Here is a 20,350-nt window from a genome sequence, read left to right on the forward strand (position 1 = left end):
CCAGGCAGGGTGTTTGAGTGACTTATGGGCTCAGCTGTAACCTGTGGCTGCCCCAGGGTCACTCAGGAACAATGAGAGCCTGGCCAGGATTTTCCAGGTGGGATATCAGTTTGTTTTAATCTAGGAACACTTCATTCTGTTTGTAATCCTTTTACTATACACAACTGTTAAAAAAACTGTACAACTGTCCACTATTCTGTGTAATATTTTTCAGCATTACCACCTGGGGTCTTTTATAGCAGCATTTTACATGGTAAATGTCTTTTATCCCACACACATGCACCTTTTTTAGTTATTTATTATTTTTCTTTGAAGCTCTCTGAAAAATGCACCCTTAGTTGTAAACCAAATCCTGTCTTGTTAGAGCACAGTAAATAAAACCTTTCCCACATGAGTAGAATCCCTGCAACGTTCCCTCACCAGCTATCCTGTGTAAATATCCCTCTGTTTGAGGTAAATTCAGGGCAGGTTCTCCCCCCACCCCAGTAAAGCTCATCAGTCTCAGTGCTGGAGGGGCTTGCTGAGCCCTTCCCTCCACCTGGGGCTGTGCAGGCTCCTGAGTCTGAGGCTGAGTGACTCAGGTGGTCTTCAGTGGCTTTGTGAGGAGTCGAAGGACAGAGGTGGGATCCTCCCAGGGTCAGACCAAGGCAGCCAAGTGAGGCCTCTCTTCTGAGCTGCTTGTGAAAGAACATTTCTTCTAAACGTCTAAGAAAAATAACCTTGAATATGGGCGTTGGGAGCAGAAGGCTGTCAGGAGAACGTTTGGTGCCTGGAAGTCTTTCAGATATAAACTTGCTCTGGGTGGGAAAGCAAAAGGCCCTTTTCCTCCCCAGCTTCCTCTGCCCTGTGAACCTCCCTTTTGTTTGAGGGAAGATCATGAAGGCATTGCCGGATCCCAGCAGGCAAGAAGGTTTTGGGAAAAAAAAAGGGCATCTGAATGGGGCAGCACTTTGTTATTTCCTATCTGTCTGCAGTACTTGTACTTTATTGCCAAGCTATTTGAAAGTCTCCTGGTTTAATGTGTTTATTTTCATGTCACAGTAAGGGAAGTTGAGAGTATTTATCTTCATTTCCAGGTGCAGGACTGAGGCTAAGTGACACATTCAGAGTTACCCAGAAAATCTGTGATGGAATAAGGAACTGGTCTCTTTAATCCTTGGTTAGGTAGCAGCTACTGAGCTTTTCTGCTGTGTTGGTCTTTGCAGGAGAAGTTCAGCTAATTCCCTCTCGAGCATTAGGAGGCTCTGTTGGCTGCCATGCTGTCCTGGGAAGCTTTGTATAGCCTTGCCATGAGAACCTTTGGTGGATACATTCTTTGTTTCTCTACTAACACTTCAAGGTCTGTCTTTGCAAGGAAAAGGGCAAGACTTCCTTTTTTATTAGAAATGAAAAATTAGATCTCCAGCAATCTTTTGACCTCCACTAAAACTTCCTGGAGCCAGCAGGCCCTAGTGTTACTGATTAAAAAGTTAACTTTTGAAATGAGGCTTTAATCAAGAAAATTTCAGAGCTGTGGCTAGGGAGGTTAATAAAACCATCTTCTATTTCTCTTTGGTTAAGGACTTTCTCTTTAGTGGCTGACCTTTTACTTTTTTTTCATTAACTACTGTTGCATTGAAAATATGTTGAGTGTGACTAGGAGATAAAAGAATAAAAATGGATTTTAAATTGTGTAGTTAAAATACGTATAATGTTTACTAAGGCAAGTTACTTCGTTTCAATAATTTTGTTTTGGTGTGAGGTAAAGGATGCCAAGATCTTACTTCATACAAAGTTGAACAGAATATATTCAGTTGGAAGGGACCTACAACAATCATCCAGTCCAACTGCTTGACCAATTAAGGAATGACCAAAAGTTACAGCATGTTGTTAAGGGCAGTGTCCAAATGCCTCTTAGACACTGACAGGCTGGAGGCATCAACATCTCTTCAGGAAACCTGTTCCAGTGTTTGACCACACTTGAAGTCTTGGAAGAGCGTTGTCCATTTAATTTCAAAATGAAGTTTTAAAATTACTGTGTTTTTGAGTGGATAGATTTTAGGTGGAAGAGTTTCAATCTCTTAATAAAAAATTGCTGCCTTAAATAGGGTGTGGCTGTTGTTGCCCCATGTTATTTGCATCGATTTCCAAAGAGTTAGGTGTTTGGTAATGCTTGGCTTGTGTGATCATTCCTTTTTGGTACCACAGGAGAAAATACTGGAGATGCAGGGAAGAGGGCAGCCAGGGACAGCAATAGAAATTAAATTTCTGCACCTTAATTTCTCCCCACCACCCCCTCCTCCAGCCAGGGCTGGGACTGCTGGATTTCAACAGCAGGGCTCATGACCTAAAGCCTGAATATCCAGTCTCCCTTTCCATGGAGTGAGGGAGAATCATATCTTTCCCTCTCAGTAATGCCTTACACATTTTTTCCCTATAAAGAGATACATATAAAGCAAGTGTGGTGCTGAGAGAATGAGGTGTTTTGTGTTTCCAGTTGGTGGGAAAGTAAATTTTCCTTTCCATGTGCTTGTTGACATTGTTTGCTCCGTTGCGTGGCTCCGTTCTCTTCCCTGCTGCATCCCCTCACTGCCAGGGCTGCTCCTGTGCTCATGGATGGGTGAGGCAGGAGGACCCGGGGCTGTGTCACTCCCAGGTGTCTCACCTGACCTCCAGCTGTATTGCAGAAGAGCCTGTGTTTCCCCAGGTCCCGTGCCATATCTCAGTCTGCTCTGGATGTCTTTGTAGTGCCTGAAGTGGTGCTGGGGTACTTGAGTGGTTCCACTTGTGTCTGGTGGTTTGCAGTGTCTTCTAAAGAGAATTCTCTCTGGAGTAGAAAATAGCCTGAAGCATTTCAAAGTGGTTGTGTGGCCCTGCACCCTGGGGGACAGGGCTGGGGAGATGGTTAGTGGCTGTCAGGTTCTCCTCTTGTCCCTTGCGGGGGAGGGGGAAAGCCATAAACCTTCCTTGTGCATGACTCAGATGTGGCAGGAAAACAGTGAGTGTGATTGCTGACTGGTATTATCCTGCAGGGTGCCCTGCTCTGGAAGTCATCGAAGCTTTCCACTGGGAGACTGTAATTTTAATGTGGAGATTCTGTACTTGGGTGATTTTCTTTGTTCCTTTAAGATTCTGAAAATACAAAAGGGGAAGGGAACTTTACATTGTGGTGTGTGTCAACTCAACATTTGACTGTTTAAATCCTTGTGCTAAATGCCCATTATGGATGCTGCAGGGAGGGAGGGGAAAAGCTGCTGTAAGTGCAGTAGTGATAATTGACCCACTTAAGAGAGCTGCTCTAATTTCACATGTTACAGCATCCTGGAAATTCAGATAAGAATGTTGATCTCTCCAGCTAATAGGATTTCTAAATATATCATCCAAAAGAAGCAGGAGGACTGTAATTTTGTGTGTATGTGTGTGTGTTCAGGCTAATGTTTTGTTTAAGAACTGCACACTCTGAAAATCTGCTTTTCTGTTCACTTGTTACTAACTCAGGATAAAATAGAACTTGACCTCTGGTGCTGGGAGGGGGAGACCTGATCATGCCCCATTGAATTTGCTGACGAAATTCTCCTCAGCTTTTGTGTAGAGGGGTGACCAACTTTTTCCTTTCAGGATGTTGGTACCCAGCAGGTGGCTCAAACTGTCAGCTTTTCCATACTGCAGCATTAAACAAAGCATCTGCAGAGATAGAGAGGGGGACAAGGTCACAAGATGGCCTAGCAAGATTACAGATTTTGGCTGGTTTTGATAGCTTTGTTTTTCCTCATTAAAGGGAAATTTTGAACAGTAAAGGTCAAAATAATCCTCTTCTGAAGTCTGTCTGCAGAAATACTTCATTGCTTTGCAGAGCAGTGTGTTTCAAGTCTCTGGACAATTCTTTCTCAAAGCACATCGATGGGTATGACTGCTCTGCTCTGGACTGGTGTGGCCTCACCTCGAGTCCTGTGTGCAGTTTTGAGTGCCACAATATAAAACAGATATAAAGCTCTTAGAGAGCGTCCAAAGGAGGGCAGCGAGGATGGTGAAGGACGTTGAGGGGAAACCGTATGAGGAGCGGCTGAGGGCACTTGGTCTGTTCAGCCTGGAAGAGGAGACTGAGGGGAGACCTCACTGCAGTGACAACTTCCTCCTGAGGGGCAGAGGAGGGGCAGGCACTGATCTCTTCTCTGTGGTGACCAGTGACAGGACCTGAGGGAATGGCCTGAACTTGTGTCAGGAGAGGTTTAGGTTGAATGGTAGGGAAAGGTTCTTCACCCAGAGGGTTGTTGGGCACTGGAACAGGGAAGTGGTCACAGCACCAAGCCTGACAGAGTTCAAGAAGTGTTTGGACAGTGCTCTCAGGCACGTGGTGTGACTCTTGGGGTGTCCTGTGCAGGGCCAGACGTTGGACTTCAGTGATCCTTGTGGGTCCCTTCGAACTCAGGATATTCTATGACTGCTGAAAACCCTGGGGTCTGCAGTCAATAGAACTGCTGCACCTACACTGTTATAATTCTGGAGATCCTTTGCTCTTGCCCATCATACCTTTCTGTGTTGGGACAAAACCAGACATCACCCTAACCCTTTGAAATGAAGGGACAGGCCTTACTCTCTAGGCTTCTGGATTGGGTCCACTGAAGCCTTTTTTGCTGTGGGCTTGAATTACACGATGGGTGGGTAGGAAAAGTGTTTATTGTTTGGCAGCCCTGTGCTCCATCACCATGTCGGGCCTTGTGTAACCCAGCAGAAGCATCTGAGCCAGATTTCTAAATAGTGGTCTGTTATTGCATGCATAAAAATAATAATTAATGAAATTAATTGCATGGTCCGTCCTCTTAGTCATTAGGTTGCAGTTTGGGGTGTCTGAAGTGATGAGACATTCTCATGGCAAAGGTGAAACAAGAACCAGAAGCAGGGAACTGGAGAGCTACAAAGGCATCAGTAATACCAGATTAAAAATACGAGGGACAGCCCTTAGTGGCAGCACTGAGAGAGGGTGATGCTTGAAACGTGGTGGTAGAGACATGGGGAATAACGATGGGAACAACGTCAGGATGAGTTCTGGGTGATGGATGAGGGGAGGGAAATGTGATGGCACAGAGGCCTCCTTCCAGGGAAATAAGTACAAAGGAGGGATGATAAGGAAGGGATCACACCTCTCATGTCTTTGACCTTCAGCAATCCTTGCATGCTTGTGAAAATAAATATTTAACAATCTTCTTAAAGCTTGTTTGAAAGAGGAAATAATTAGGTTGGCTGTCTGCTTAATACGGAGGTTTATCTGTGCATCTGAATTTTGGGGCTTATGTCAGCAAAACCAGCATTATGACTGGGTGGTGTTTTGGGCTGATGGGAGCTAATATGTTGCTAACACCAGCTAAATAAAAACCAGTGTGGTACAGCCGGTCATTGTGTAGCACATTCTTGCTTTTGTCAGAGGATATGTGGGATATGCTCTGGGATGTGGAGGAGCCGATTCCCCTTCCTTCCCTGCCTCCCCACCCCCCTCTTAAGAAAAGAAAAAAAAGAAGAAAGAAAAGACAAAAAGCGTTACCTGATGCTTTGTTTAAATAAATCCTGATAGCAAAGATGATGAATTATGCTTGATGTTTTTGATCCAATCACTAAAAATATTCCTGGTTGTAGCCATCACTAATATTTTATGCATTTTAATACTTTAGAAGTCAATTAGAAAATTAAATGCTCTCCTTCATTAAAGTAGAAGATTGTGTATTTGAATTTTAATGCAGTAAGAACGCTGCCTTAGAACACAAATTCATATTATTAGATTAATTAAGATCAGTAATGCAAAATAGGGTGAACAAAAGCCAGTGCGTTGAGACCTATAAGCCCTTCTGTGCTTGCTATCTGCAAATATTTTAGCTTGAGGTCTTCACAAATTGTGTCCATGTTCATCATATTCTTAAGTCTTATGCAGCTTTTTCTGTCTTGCAGTTTTTGATGTCATAAGAACAAAGTGAAGGTATATCAGAGAAACAATATTACCCATCAAATTTGTTTTGTAAAATCAGGATTCATTCTCACACCTGGCCTGGCCTCATATCTTGAAAGTGGTCTTGATAGTGATTTCTCACATCCTAATGAAGTATAAGCCTTTTAAATTCTGGTGAAAGTACATCTGAAGAGCTCTCTTATTTTCTTTAGATGTTTCTCACTGGGATTTTGTTTGCATGACGTAGTGTTCGTACACAAACCTCAAACTGGAAATGCTTTTCAATGAGAGATTTTTAGCGTTTTGTAATCTCATGCCAAGTAAAATTGTGAGCTGAGCCTTTTCTAACCTTTTCCCTGTTAGTCTGTCTTTACAGCAAGTCCATGTCCTTCCTCGAAGGCAAAAGAAAATGTCTTTTAAGTTTAACTGCCAGACTGGCTCAGTATTGTTGTAAGTATGAATGATGTAATACTCAATCACATGGTGGTATGTCTGCTATTTTCCCCTCTTTGAGAGAGAGAATAATCTTTCCATCTTATCCAGTTTCAGCAGTCTGGGAAAATAGCAGCCTTAAATGAGACCCAAAACAACCAAAATCTTGATTTCTTCCAGAGCTTTGCTTTTGAAGCCAGATGTTCCCCATGTCTTCTTTATTTTGACTTGCTAATTGGAATTAAGATGTTGAAGATAACGTGTGCTTTGAAGCCTGTGTATTGTGTATTTTATTTAGATTTAATCCTTTAAACATTTGACAATAAAACATAAATTGCGGAGCTCTCATCTTCAGATCAGCTGTAAGCGAATCATTTAAGTTTTCAACATCCTTCCAGTTTGAGAGAAACACAGTAGTCTCAGTGATGTTTTGACTGCGTGTGTTGGTAAAGTGCTATGAGATTTGCTAATCAGTATTTTTAAATGGAGATATATAGCTGTTTCTTCAATGAAGGAGCTGCTTGTCTGCCAAAAGTAAAGTCTTGGCTTATGCCTTGACAGGGAGTAGAAATTGGAATGCTCTTCAGATTCCTTTTGTATTGGTAAGCAAGGAGGAATAGTGAACAATATATTTTAAGTTGTCATATGTCATGACAGAAAGCAAATTTTGAAAGAGGGAAAATATATAGACTGGAAAAAAAAGCGTTTTAGTGTGAACAAAAAATAGTGTGTAACTTACAATAGGCTATGATCTTTTTAATATGAAGAGAAAACTGCAGGTTTTTATATGCAGTAAAACTGCATATTCAGCAACATGACATTCTGTTAGTACTAACAGAAATGGGAAAGCCTTTATTAAATAAAAACCAGAACCCCAAACATTGCCTCTGTCTTATTGTCAGGAAGAATTCTCAATTTATCTGTTTTACAGTATTTTTCCTTCTGCAATTGGTCCTTTTAACTTTTTATTGTTCTTGTAGTGGCCTTGCAGTTTCCAAGGGGAAACTAAGTTGTCATTGTCATTTCAGGTAGTGTAATGTGTGGCACTACTCTGGGGCAAACAATGAGCTGGTGTTTCCAGTCAGACTGCAGAAAATTTGAGAGGTTACCTGAACCTGCTTGTTTCTGAGAAAGTACCAATGTGTCCTCACTTTCCAAGGCTTTTGCCCCCTTCTAGTTGCATTAAAAATACACTTTTTTCTCTTCCTTAATGAATCCATGGCTTCAGAGTAACGAAGTTCTGCCTGTTCAGCTCCAAAGGCTGTGAGATTATAGATGTTTTTCTGTGACTTTTGCTGTTGGACGAAAGAGCTGGGCTGTCTGAATTGAGACCGTTTCTTTTGAAATTTGCCATTGAAATTGCCACTAGACCATCCTTGACCTCCAGGGAAATGAAGAAAGAAATGTAAAACAATTTTTAGTCATTACTGAAGAAGTCTTCTTTTAAAGAGACACTGGGAGTTTTCAGCTGCTACCTCTCACTTGGTACCTGGAATCAGAGAACATTCTATTCTATTCTTGTCTGGAGTTGAAAGTTTGGTTTTCCCACCTGAGTACTGTTAACTTCTGCAGAATCCAGGTTGAATTTTCTTCTCTATTTGAAAATTTTTGGTCCTTAAAGGATCAGTCTTCTAGAGAGTGTACCAGATGGACTGCATCTGTGCTGCAGAGTCCCTCTGAGGGACTCCCAAATCACTGCATTCTTGTCACATCTGGAGGACCCAGTTCATTGCCAATAATTATTTCCAGTGCATATTCAGATTATAGTTTTTCAGTCGAAAAATATTTTTGTCAATGCTCAGCTTAATATTTATTATCATCCACGTAGACTCTAAGCTTTTACTGTGGCAGAGGAAAGCAACTCAAGTATTGACTGCTGCTGTACTCATTCCTCAGACTTTGAATGGGTGGCTTCAGTGTCTGGGCTGTTTCTCACAGTCATTCAATGGTGAAACAAGAGAATGCTCCAGTCCTTGGTTTCTGCTGATCATGTTGGCAGCTCTCCCAGCAGAGCTGTGAACTGGTCACTTTTCTCCTGTTTCAGCAGGAGAAGTTGAGAGCACAATCAGGACCCAGGACCGTCGGCTGAGAGGTCAGAACATGAGGACAGCTTCAGAAAAAGAAGCTTCAAAGAAACGTAGCTTGAGAGGAGTGTTTCACTACAACAGTCCTTCCTACTGAGAGGTTCTAGGATGGGAGGAAAGAGAATGCAGAGCATTGTCCACCAGCTGTCCAGCAGCCAGAGAAGGCGTGATACATACACCCTTTTCCATGGGGACCTCCACCTCCTTTGTGCAAAAGTTGTTCCTTGCCTGGTCAGTCCCAGCCTGTTCTCTGTCAAGTGTGTGAGGCTTTTCAAGAAGTTCAAAGACAGATGTTAGCCTGGTTCTCCAACCTTCTGAGATCCCTCAGAGTGGCAGCCCCACCTTGTGACGCAGGACTGCTCCCCCAAATTGGTGCCACCTGCAGAGCTGCCCAGGGAGCCTCTGCCTCGATGCTTTGCTGCTCATGGAGACAGTGCTGACCCTGAGAGACACTCTCAGTTACTCTCTGCTAGTTGGACTTTGTACTATTAGTCACAGCCTTTCAAACCTGGCAGTCCAGCCAATTTTATGCTTGTCTTCTAGGCCAGCAAGGCAGGCCATGATGTCTCAACAACTTGGCTTTAGGAGCACTGTGGCAGACCATGTGTTCAGCTTTGCTGAAGTCAAGATGAGCAGCATCCACTGCAGTGCCAGTGGCCCTGAGCTGGTGTTGGTTGGGATGCCACTTTGCACAAGGGTGCAGCTGAACTGTCAGTCCACAGGGCAGTTTTTTTGGCTTGTGCTCTGGATGAAGAATTTCTCTTTGCCCAGAGTCCAGAGTGATCTGTCTTTGTCATGGGCAACACGACAGGTGCTCATTGATTTAATTTAAGGGTTTTTTTAAAGGAGCGGTGACTAAACGCTCTTCCTGACTTGCACAGACCCCAGATTCGCTTCCATAAGGGGAGTTAAAAGCCAAGAGGGTAGTCAGGGCAAGATCCTGCCTGTTCTCCTTTTGAAGCTGTTGTTGCTGTGCAGTCTGAAATGCAAGAGCTGTGGGGCCAGGAGAAAGGCAAACAAGTGGAAGCTTTTGTAGGTGAATGGCCAGGCTTAGAGAGAGTGTATGCCTAGTTCAGTTTCTTCCTCTAAGGCTATTCCTGTGTGTTTCCTTTCTTACTAGTATGTTTATTATATATGATTCTGTTGACCTGATATGTAAACAGTTGTGGCAGCAGGACTGTAACTCCAATTTGCTTCCTCCCAGCTCAGTCTGCTGGTGATGGAGGTGTAGAATTTATGGCATTTTATGGAGCAGGTTGGTATTGCAATCCTCGTCTTCTGACTGGAGAAAATGAGGCACAGAAGGGAAGCAAAACGACTTGTTTGTCCAGTGTTGATATGTTTGTGTCCCATGTGGATCTATACTTCTTACTGCTGCCTCCCATACTGTAGCAGCCCTGTTTTATATATTACTCTTCTGTTTAATTTTGCTAAGGCACTGGAATATACTTTTCAAGGTATATTGGCTAAACCCCTTGGAATTTTAAGCTAAAATTGGGAAGAGGAGCGAGTTCTGCAGGCTCGCTAGCTCTGGCATTGCCTTGAACTTGTTAGGCAAAATTCTAGGCTGAATTTATAAATCTCAGTGGTGGGGAAAAAAGTTATCATTTTTCTTGAAAGCTTTGCAAATATGACACAATCAGTGAGCAGCTGTAAACATGAGACTCACAATAGCATTCTCAGTTGTTGTTCAGAACAGAGCTGTATTTTAGGAGCTTGCCGTCAGCATACTGGAGAATGTTATTTGCAATTACACTGCTAGGTTACAATAAAACTACTGCAAGACTGTGTGAAAGGCGTCTAAGGAGATCTTTCCCAGCATATCACTGGCAGTTTTTATTTTCCCAGAGGCAGATGATATGTACATCATTACTGGCTTGGTTTTTTGCTTTCTCTCATGAAGAATTCCAGCAGCTGAGATAAGTTTACAGCTCCTTAAAAACTGATAATGACAGAGAAGTCTCTGTGCTGTAAGAGAGACGTGAGATTAAGTGCTTGCCATTGCGACGGCATTCAAAAGAAGATAATACAGGGATAAAAGTTTAAAATGACACTTCAGGAAAATACCACATTTTCCATCTTGATTAAAGCCATCTAATGAAAGTTGTTAACTTTTAAGAACGTGAGAAATGCCATTTGCAAGTAAATTAGTTTCAGTTTGTTCACTAACTGATGCTGTGCAGCATTGTTTCGGGATGCTTTGTGAGTTCCTACCTAAGTAAAATAAATATTGACAGTAATGCCAACAGAATTGCAGTATCTGTGACAAGTGAATTGCACCAGATTGCTTACTGAATACCTGAGTTTTCAGTAGGCTATTGGTATATGTATTCTGGCCCCTTCCTACCCTCTCTCCCCACACACCTTGCCCCAGTAAAGGGTTTTCCTTTTATTCCTTAAGGATCCTTTCATAAAGATGAGTAACCTATAACAAAGGAGTTGACACTTGCTTTATCTTTTTTTAACAATGAGAATTGATATGTGTATTTACAAAGTGATTTTAGAGCAAATCGGTGCAAAATGTAATTAAGTGTTAACCTGAATAAAGGATTTTAAAGTTCTTATAGGAGGAGCCTAGCTATATGTGTTGGATAATAGAGGCATGAACATTAGGACTGTCATGCCTGAAAGGAAGGGCTCAGTCTGTGATATCTCTTGGATCTCTTTTTACTATAAGGAGCTGAGGATGTCTCTCAGCTCTTAAGCTCTTTTTGCATGTTTTGCACAGGGGGACAAATCTCTCTGTTGATTTGCATATCATAAACTCACTAGTTAGAGCAGGATGTTTAGACAGGATGTAGCTTGGGTCTTTCAAAGGCAGGGAGATGGTCTGAAAAATAATTGTTGACCATAAAGTTAAGTTGTCTACTGGGATATTATAGCTGAAATACATTTGGAAGATTGTTTCTCTGATCTTTTGGAGACACTTGGGAACCTCAGGATCAAAATGTGTGTTACAATACTAAGATAATCAGAATATTTAAGAGCATTTTACTAAGAAAGGGGAAACTGTTGTCTTCATTATAAAGACATGATAAAGGATGGAATGTTTTTTGTCGGGCAGTGGCAAAAATGGAAACAGAAATCCAGTGTCCTGAGGCACAGCTGAGAGTCCCTCTGGGCTATGCCTTTCAGTTTCTTGGGAAAAACAGATTCCCAAAGGGAATAATTTGTTTCCCATCGTTTTGTGTAGATGAAATACAAAGTGTATCAAATGCCTGTGACTGTATTTTCCCTGCTTAATAGATCATCTCAAAGATTTATTCTCGTAATTGAACTGTCTGAAAAGTTAGCTGCCTTTAAAGCTTCAGATTTGTTGTCTTTCTTCTGTGCAATGCGAGCTCCTCCCTCCACCTGTTTTTTTAGGCTTGTTCAAGGACCAAATTTAATCTTGTTCTAGAGACCACTTTTTAAGACATAAATTTGGTTTAACTTTAAAATCCAGTATATTATGTCCTTGACAGGGAATGTGTCGTGTTGAGAATTGTATTCGTTTTAAGGTATGATGAAATGTCCCTTGCCCTGAAAGGTGTTTAAAATTAGTATTTGATATTTTGAAAGTTAGAAAAGCTATTGCAGTTCTTTTTCTGGTTTTTTTTGTTTTTTTTTTTTTTTTTTTTAGTTCTTTTTAAGCAAGTATCTTCTCACCCTGCCAATGACAGCTAAAGGCAATATCTCCCTTGTGCATTGCTGGGAAGTAGAAGTGAAGACATGTTTGTACAATGCATCTTGTCCACAGGTTGGTAAATTCAGACGTGCTAACTCAGTTGCTTCTGTCTGTTCATATCCTAAGATACCTGGGTAACTGTCCAAGGACGTAATGTGAGTTTTCTACTTCCATATTGTCAAATAAACACTCCTTTGAACACTCTCCCAGTGGTACTTTAAAGTGCAAGATGCATTATTCTATAATTTGGTAATATGCTTTATTAGTAACTCATTTGGGATAAGCTGCTATTTATGCACCATAAGGCAAGCCCAGTTTAGATAATATAACTTTATTTAATAAAACCCAAATTCAGTATAAACCCCAAATTTAGTATACCTTTGTGCTGTTATGGCTTATGTAGGTTTCTGCTACAATGAACATGTAGGAATCTTTTTTATATTTAGTGCAGGCATTTCTCAAGGTGAAAGCATGGGTCGAGGATTTTTTAATTCACCTATGCAGCACATCAGTTTAGCTCCATGTTTTCCTATTCATTTTATTAAAAATATCTAAACCAGACTGCTTTGAGGAGTTCAGCCAGTGTGAAAGTGGCGTGTCATCCTGACTTCCAAACAGTGCTGATAAACTAGTCCTGAGAGGCCAGTTTTCAGCTCCGTGCTGCGTTTATGTTCCGTAACAAACACAGGTGATGGGGGAAGCTACTGTGAGTTACTGTAATGCTTTTAAACAAACTTGCTTTGATTACTACAAGAGTAGTAATTAACAGTTTGGTAGCATCTGTGGAAGCGTTGCTCCATCCATTCCCCAGGAGAGAGCCAGACACATCCATGGAGCCATTACACCTGCTCTTTTTCCAGTGGAGTGCTGTGGGTGTGAGGCAGGGTGGGAATGCAGAGAGCTCTCCTGCCTGCCTGCCTGGGTGAGGTTTTCTGATCAGCAGGAATAGACCATCAGGGGCAAAAGTATTCCTGTAGTGCCCCCTTTCAGAATACAAGGCTCCCTTTGGTGCAGTCCAGGTAATGAAATAGGTTCCTGCAGGTGCCCCCGGGCATCTGATACAGAAGGGTTTGTTCTGTCATGGTGTCAGGTGACATGTGCTGAGATGACTCTCTTAAAGGCCTTTGAGAGTGAGAAATTTAACACATCCAATTGTTGTACTTCCCACCAAAGGCCATTAAGGAGTCAGCGGCCTCAGAAGGGCAGGGATGCAATTCATTCCTTTTGAAGCCCTATTTTCCCTTAAAACAAAGGCTCTATAGTGTCACAGATTTTTCGCTAAAGGAGTGACAGTGTTTTACGTGTGTGATATTAGATAATGGCTATGCATGGATAAATCAACTCCACTGATACAGGCAGGAAAGCAGCATCTGAGTTTCTGTGCAAACTCTGCCGTGTCCCAGTGCTGGGACAGCAGCTGCTGCTCTCCCGCCCCAGAAAAGGTCTGCTGAGATAATTCTCCGAGGAGCAAGTGCTAATACCAGTGCATTAGCCTCAGTATGGGTATGAAAGCAAAGATGTAATACTTGGCTTCTGGCATGGGAAATGTAGGACACTCTGCGTCCACAGATTTGGTTTTATTCTGGTTTAATTGAGCACTGTAATGCTAGTTTTTTCAAAAAGCATAACTGAGTGTTTACTGTGAGTAAAACCAGAGCAATGCTGTGATGAAGTCTCACCCAAGGAACTGTGTATGTACTTAAAACAGCTGTAATCAGTTTTGAAAGATTTTGGGTTACTATAAAGAAGTTACTCTGCAGGCTTTTGTTCCTTATTTGTTTTGAGGTTTGTCTTTCAGATAAGGTAGGCCTTTGTGTTTTAGAGCAAGCCGAGGAAAACTCTGCAAACTTTAAAGAGAAATTTGAGAAGGTGGGATGGGTGACTGAGAGATTGTCTCAGGCTCTAGTTTTGATGAATGCTTTAAGCCAGTGAGAGCTGGCGCGGCTTCAGAAAGAAGTTATCTTGCTTTGCCCTTGCCTGCTCAGTCCTCCCCCAGTCCATCCCCTTCTATCAGCCCAGGTGTTTGTGCAGTTACATGAGAACTGGGGAGTTAATCCAGCTGAAAACAGGCAAAAAAAAAGAAAAGAAAAATATTTTTTTCAGGCAGTTCCTTCGGCTGGTTTGCCACGTTACTGCACAAATGGCAGCCAAGGGAAGGGGGTGGTAATGGACTAGAATCAAACTAGTTAGGGCAGGGATATTTTTCTTTTTTAATTTCTTTACATCTTTCAAAACTCTTCCATTTGGAGTTTTCTGAAAAGGCAGAGTGTCAGGCTCATGACAGTGCTGGTTTTCCTTTGCCACCTCTGAGCAGGCAGTGATTTTCCTCTGCTCCTTCTCTCTCAGCCAGCTGCTTCACGTTTCCAAACGTGTGCATTGCTGCTGTGCTGAATACTGGAGTGTCATCTCAGAATAGTTCTTCCAAATCTGCACCTCTGAGTTCTTGTGAACTTTTCTTTCATTGCTGGTACAAGAGTCATAACCTTTATAGCCTTTGTACACATGAGAGAGAACCGAACTCCTTTACGTTTACTTAAATCTTCACTATCAATGTCCTGTTTCGCAGCTGCTTTTTTTTAAGCCTATTTTATTATCAAATGGTCATTCTGTGCAGATATTTGGACTGCAGTTTCATGCCTGCTTGTGTTTTCTGCAGCAATTTTACAATTTATTCTGGTTTCTTTTCCCCTTGCAGCTTGAGCTTTGCTCCTTTCCTGGTGCCTCTCTCCCATTCTCATCTGCCAGCCCTGCTCTTCTTTTAAGTTCTTCCATAGACCTTGCTTCTCCTAGCAACCTCTCTTGTTTTCCCTCATGAGCACTTGTTCAATTTACTGTTCAGGGGACAGGGTCTCTGTTTCTTGTTTGGAGACTTCTTGTTGTTTGAATACAGCCAACTGTTATTTATACACGGCCACATCATTCAGGTTGAAGATTAACCTCATGTCTCTCACAACTTTTAAATTAATATTTACATTTTCATTCTATGCCTAAATTTTCTTTTCCCTAAGTAAATATACTAACTAGATTATCTTTCAGGAGCTTAGTATGGATATTCTTTGCATATTTTATCCCTTTGATACCCTGAATAATTGTGAGTTGACTGTACAAGCATTTTGAGGCAAGAAATGTATTTTTTACTCTTTTCTTCTGTTGTGTTGCACTGTGTTATAAATTTACATGCAACTATGTAAATACTTGGCAATGCCCCACAAAGCAGGTTTTTCACTTGAAGTCAGTAACACCAGGAACATGGCCTAGCCCCAGTCCTTTGAAGAGCACGTTCTCCAAGGGCAGCATTTTCAGAAGGGCTGAACGCTCGCCCGCATATTCAGCCAGCCTGGCGTGCTTTTGAAAATGTTCCTCTAAATGGCAGTGACTCTGAAGACAATTATTAAGAAAAGCTGCAGCATTAATTTAGCAAAGACAGAGCTGTAAGTGCACTGGAGTCTGGAGGCTGAGGTAGCTCGCAGGCGTTGGATCCGTCCCGCCTCACCGGCTGCGGCGCCGGCAGCAGCCCAGTCACCCCGGATTTTGTCTGCAGCTGCTGGAGATAGAGGAGGGGAGAGCTGGTGTCAAAAGGCTAATTCAGGTCTTAGGTGAGCCAGAAAGCCACACCTCTAACCCTTTCAGTTAATGCCATGGAATCAGGCAGGCTGAATGCAGCCAGAAATGCCTGTTCCTTTTTAATCTGCCTGGTGGTTGTACGATGCTGAATTACTGCTGCTAACTTTGTGTTAACTATGAGGATAGGGAGGTTGCATGAGCTGAAAGGGAACTGCTGGAGAAATGTCCTGATAGACCTGGGGAAGGAGTGCAGCACCGCTTTTTGTTCTTAAGTTGGGGATTTTAGAATACAGCATTTAGAATAATATGCTTTTATGAAACACAGCCATGCAGCTGTGTGCAAAGAAGGGAAAAAACCCACAGACCGAAATGCACTTCTTTTTATCATGCGTTAATCTACACATAAATATAATTTTTTTAATAAAATGCATCTGTGTTTAGCAGTTTTATTTGCTAAATGCTGTTTTTATTTGTGTACTTAAGTGCAGCCTGTGCTACGTGGACTTCTTTGCACAGACAGAATTGGAAACTGGAGAAACTTTGGAATCTGGCTCTGTAGGGTTTAAGCCTCAAGGCAAAGCTTTCTAAAGTTGTCAGAAATGAGTTTTCTACAAAAGAATTGGGTTTTGTCATTATTTTCTAATTGTTTTAGTTCAGTGTCATTGGGAAGAGAAACATTTACTTTAAACAATTAGTATTGTCAGTCAGTTTCAATTAATGGATAATTAAAATGGGGAAAGTTTGTAAAGCAGCAGAGGTACAACCATGATAAGTCATAATCATAAATCATGTGATGTATGGGGGAAGGTCGTGAATTGGATGTCGAACTGAAAGGTCAAAAACTGGATTCTGGGCCAGCCAAGTGCTGTCACTAGTTTTTCACCCTGGACAGTTTTCACCAGTTCTCTGTCCACCCTCCCTTTTGTCTTATCTCCATGTATTTGTTACTGAAATTACTTCTGGGAAATTCCCATTTCTTATGTAATTTATCCAGAATCTTAAAACTGAAATTGTAAATATTTCTTTTTATTTAGAACTTGAGAAAATTTTGTTTTAACATCAGAATTATTTAATTATTTTTTTTTGCTTTTCAGCCACCTTTCCTATTAAACTTTGTTTTTCTGATTGCAGCTAGCTGAATTGCTGTTGTTGAGTACAGAGAGTGAGTTTATGTTTAAATATTTTATATATTTAATGGATCTGCTTTTAGTTTTTGTGAGAAACAGCATTTTAGCTTAAGGTGAAAAAAGGTGACACTTCATTATGGGCAGCAGGGCTCTTATGGATGTCAAATTTCTTCTGAGTGGCTTGCAGTCACGATTCCTTGGCATTAGTCCTCCTTCCATGGTATGGCTGCTTTAAAATAAGTAAAAATGTTCTGAGAGTAACTTATGAAAACTAACTAACTAAAATAAATACTAGACTGTCTTCTCCCTGCTTCCTATACATGCCTGTGTCTCCCAGATATGACATCCTACAAAGTGGAAGAATTTTTACACAGTAACATGAAATAATCTCTTTGAAGTTTTCCTGATTGTTGTAGATTGTCAGGCACTAAAATAAAGATTTATATTTTTTAAAATTTATTTTTAGTAGAGGTAACAACTCTATTGAAAATGATAGTTGTTATTTTAGCAGCATCTTCCACAATTTATTCCTGCATCTCTCTATATAACTTTGCAAATGGCAGATTTGCCTGCTGGTAAATGTTGCTATTGAAACCCAAGGTGATTTTGCTGCACATTAGTACTTTAGGATTGCTGGAATATGTAAAATGTAGGTCTGTCTGAAGCACAAATGCATGCTTGTTTTGGTATTTTGGGGTTTAGGTTTCCGGTACTATTCATTTCATCATGAACTTTTGTTTCCTCTGGTGCTGAGAATGAGATCATTATTACTGTGATTCATGGAGCTCTCACATTATCCACAGATTACTGGATTATAAAGGCAGAAAGGGAGCATTCTGGCTACTCAGTCTGACCTCTTGCATCACATTGGTGAAATGATTCCCTTGAATTTAAAATTTTGCTGTAAAGCTTGTAGACTCATCTCATCTTGATTTAGATATTTCTAGTGATGAGCAGTCAGTTGCATACCTTGGTGAAATTTGCTTAAAGAATGAATAGCAAAGGAAAAACAGTTAAAACTGTTAGTGCATTTGCTTTTTTTTTTCCTTTTTTTTTTTAATTGGGTGCATTCATAAACTAAGTCCCCTTGTGCCCTGTTATTTTGTATGTGTATATCTACAACATCAGTAGCTGTCTATCCCTTTGAGAGCCTTTCCATGTGGGTAGCAGTCTCCATATGTAACATGAACATTGTTTTCTTTCAGCCTCAAAGAAAACATTTATCTTACGATTGTATAATTTTTGAATACATATTAAGTATTATCTGCTGTTTTCAGCTGTTGTTTTACGTTCTCCTGAACTGTTCCAGCTCTGAAAAGGAGTTTGAAAACAACGGCCTGTTTTTACAACCACTTCCTGCTGATAATCGTGCCCACAATATTCATAGTAAAGGCCAACCCAGTGCTACTGCATGACTCAAGTTTCCCCTTTTGATTTAATGTAGCAGCTACACATCTAATCAGGGAGAGAGATTGCTGGAGGCTACCTTAAATGAAATCCAGAAACGCCACATTTTTACTGTGACCTTTGCTTGCAGTTTCAATGGACACTTGAACTAACTTCTCTAAGGAGCAAAGGAACTGTATGTTAAAGCATCTGTGGTGCAGCTCTAAATTGACTCAGAGCTGCCTGAACCCTGCAAGTGAATTTCCCAGCTCCTTAGCTCTGATCTTGTGTCACTGTAAATGCATGCAGTGCTTTCTGTTTCTTTTTGGACAAAAAGGTGGGGTTGTTTTCCTTACAGTAATAAAGTCTGAGCACTTGTACTATGTTAATAAGTTTAGATATTCTGCCAAAGTGTGTTTAACAGTTTGAGGGGGATGAAGAATACTCTTCTATACAGGTTTCATGACTGTAACTGAAATACCTTGGTTAGAAAAGTAGCTCTCTGGCTCACTTTAGATCTGAATTAGCCTTTGGCACTGATGCTCTTTCTGAATCCTCCTCCAGTGGCAGCAGCCAGGCTCTAGGAACACTCAGTTGCTCACTTTGGTGCCTCAATAACCTATGAGCTGCTTTTCTTTTGGTGTTTTTGTTTGAGTTTTTTTCTCCTAAATTGTAATGAGGTCTGTCAGATATAAGTGATAATTTTAGTTTGTCTCAGTGGTGAAGGTATCTCAGGGTGGGCACAGAATAACCAGACACTTCAAGTCAATAATGAGCTGGGAACATTTTAAGACCTAGAATATTTCTTGAGCACAAAATTGGCGTAGTGATTTCTTCCTAGATCTGTTTGATGAGCTGACAATTATTATGGTTCCTTGGCAATTGCATTGCTAAAAGTCTTTCCTTTTTCTCCCTCTTTACAATTTTGAAAAAAAAAGTTGCACTGAATTCAGTATTGCTCTGTGTAGATTTTCAAGCTATATATTTTACAGATGGTTTTTGTTTGCAATTTCCTTACTGTGTTAAAATTTCAGATTACTTTAATCTCTTGCATAATACTACCTATAATGGATTTTCGATTTTTTTTTCAGAGCCATGCTGAGTTTTCAGCTAATTAACTATCCAGCTATGCTGTGGTTTTTAATGCAGGAATTAATTTTCACCAAGTAATATTAACATAATGTATTGAATTTTGTAACAAATTTGGAGTGTATTCTTACAATTTCAAATGCAAAATAAGGGTAGAAATGCTCAAGGATAAAAGTTCTTAGCGAGGAAAATGTTTATGTATAAACTGATTACACTATCTGAATTACTCTCCTTCCATGACTGATAATGTTGAGGAGAAATGTGTACTGTATTACTCTGGCATACTTTAAGAAAAACACTCACTAATACTTATGTTACCACAGTAGGTACCAAACTATACTGATGTCCCTGCATTTTATTTAATACTGGACCTCTTAACACATTGCTTCATACACACAAACTCACATACAGCCCTGCATACATGTTTTCTTTGCCTGCTTCACTCTCTCTCTCTCTCCTTCTCTCATACTTTACCTTGACACTCCTTTTAATAATAAAACCAGAACCCTTTTACAGCATGTGAGCCACACCTGAGCAGCTGATAGGAGATCCAGCATGTGTTCATTAACAGTGGCAAGGAGGCTACCTTTGCACTTTAAGCTTCGTGGTGCTTGGGTTTGTTTGTTTTTTGTTTTTTTCTATTTGGATACTGTTAAGACAATGCATTTATAAGTGTGCTTACTTTCAGTAAAATCTAATGGGAACTTGTAGTGGTTTGGCTTGCTTTTTAACTATTGTGTGTTCCAAGTGTGCCCATAATGAATAGTAGATGGTGACCTCATGTTTTGTAGTAGCACAGGATATGATGGAGTGAAAGCTCAAAGGTAACAGGTGATTTGCTTGGCTGGAGAAGAGAGTAGGCAAAGCAGCTTTCCCTTTCCAGCTATTTGACAGGTCATCCTAGAAGAGGGCAAAAGAAACTTATTTCAGTTTTCTTAGTTTGCTCTTCCATCTGTGTCTCTGGAATCCTGGACTCCTAAGCTGTCATAGGAGACTGATGATGCTTTATATTCTTAAGTGCAATAAGAGTATTCTATCTTGATGCTGCTATTGGGTTTTTGTTATCACAGAGTAATAGAATGGT

The 20,350-nt window shown here is 40.9% G+C and overlaps 1 protein-coding gene across 3 annotated transcripts in view; it reads left to right on the forward strand.

Annotated features, from left to right (window-relative positions):
• The window catches only part of BRF1 (BRF1, RNA polymerase III transcription initiation factor subunit), a 172,774-nt gene that overhangs the window by 50,453 nt on the left and 101,971 nt on the right, over window positions 1-20,350 (forward strand). The window lies entirely within an intron of this gene.

Source organism: Corapipo altera, unplaced genomic scaffold (genome assembly GCF_003945725.1).
Source record: "Corapipo altera isolate COAL_440 unplaced genomic scaffold, ASM394572v1 23, whole genome shotgun sequence".
NCBI lineage: Eukaryota > Metazoa > Chordata > Aves > Passeriformes > Pipridae > Corapipo > Corapipo altera.